Consider the following 1723-nt stretch of genomic DNA (forward strand, 5'->3'; position numbering starts at 1 on the left):
AAACACTTTTGTCTCAATAAAGCTTATTTATAATAGCAGACACGTTTCTGGATGAATACCTCTAAGTTCTTATGCATCATGCATTATTTTTATATCTTTCATTTCATTTTTTTCATTCTCCATGTTTTTACATTCACGTTAACTAACAAAAAATGTCTAGGGAAGTTTGTTGCAAGGAAGGGTCAACCCCTCCCTTCCTATAAAAAAGCTAGACCAGTTTGGGCTTGGTTTTCAGCCCAGCCAACAACAGAAGAGGAAAGAAAAGGCCATTTACTACCTAAGCAAGAAGTTAACAGATTGCGAGGTCATATATCATCCCATCAAAAAGTCTGATGGCAGATGCTGTTATCCGGATTTGACATTGAGTACGTGAGCCAAAAAGCTATAAAGGGAAGTATCATATCGGGATTTCTTGGCAAGCAGAACTGGTGAAAATTACGAGCCACTAGACTTTGACTTCCCAGACGAAGATTAGAATGGCCCCTGTGCAAGGATGACATGCACAAATCGAGAAATCGTCCAAATTTTTTCGTCACTAGGTTGGGAAGTATTCCTTTTCCCTCTCTTTGTTTTTAAATTTGACATATGTTTTGGGACAACATGGATTAAGTGAGGGGGAAAAGATAAACATGTCGTCAAAATTTCCTTAACTTGTTTGATTGTTTGAAATTGAGTTATTCTGATATTGATGTGTAGGGACCAATCTTGAACTTCACTTTATACTATTGCTTCCTTTTGGATTGTGATCATGTTTTGATTGAATTTAATTTGCATGATTGGTGATTGGTATAGCTGGTGAATTTCTTATTGAGTATTGATATTTCATGCTTTTGTCGATAGAGATGAACTTGGCTTAATGCGTGTAAACTTTCTTGTGAGATTTGAGCCAAACGAGCATACATTTTCTTTCTTACTCATTGTTTGACTTGTGTGTGCCAAACTAATTATGATATTCTAGAACTTGTAATAATAATACATATCGAGACTACATATTGAATGTAATGTTTTAATGTGATAGGGCACCTAGGATAAACCCATTTTTCCCAAAAAGCGTACCCATTTACATATCCACTAGTGAACCACATTTGAGTCTATTTCCCTTTCTTTGTTTTATACCTCATAATTAAACCCAAAGCCTTTCTCTTTTTTTCCCTCTCTTTTCACACCCTTATCGAGACTTGAGATCTAGTATCACTTTTGCTCCAAGAAAAAAAATCATTGTTTTGAACAAAAAACAAGTTGTTCACTGTTTCGAACAACAACAAAAAAGAAAAAACCATTCGTTCGGAAAAAAAGAGAAGGAAAATTGATCGTTTCAATCGTCTTTCATCTATTATTTTTCCTTGTTTTGTTGCACTTCATGTTAATTTATGGATTGTTCTTTATTATTCTGATCTCTTGTTTTGGTATATTGAACCTTTCCTTTTGGCCTTTTTCCTACCCTAATCTAAGCCCCGTTACACCTTGTTTAAAGAACCCTTGATTATTGCATTATGTTCATTTTCGTAGTGGAGACTTGATTGGATGCCAAGCCTATCGTAATGTTTTGTTTAGTTTTGGTTTGAGCAGTTTCATTCACCCCAAACACTTTGAGTGGATATGTGTAAATCTTTTTGAGGTATTGAGTCATGTTTCATTGAAATTGGCAATTAATTGGGATGTTTTGCTTACTTTAAATTTTCTTAGTTGTGTCTTTGCTTGATTGTAACTTGAATTCGGAAAA

The 1723-nt window shown here is 34.6% G+C and overlaps 1 pseudogene; it reads left to right on the forward strand.

Moving 5' to 3' along the window:
- Window positions 1-461: 461 nt before the first annotated feature.
- LOC120174153 lies at window positions 462-529 on the forward strand (annotated as a pseudogene).
- Window positions 530-1723: the final 1194 nt, after the last annotated feature.

The sequence above is a fragment of the Hibiscus syriacus genome, unplaced genomic scaffold, assembly GCF_006381635.1.
Source record: "Hibiscus syriacus cultivar Baekdansim isolate YM2019G1 unplaced genomic scaffold, ASM638163v2 tig00112000_pilon, whole genome shotgun sequence".
Lineage (NCBI taxonomy): Eukaryota > Viridiplantae > Streptophyta > Magnoliopsida > Malvales > Malvaceae > Hibiscus > Hibiscus syriacus.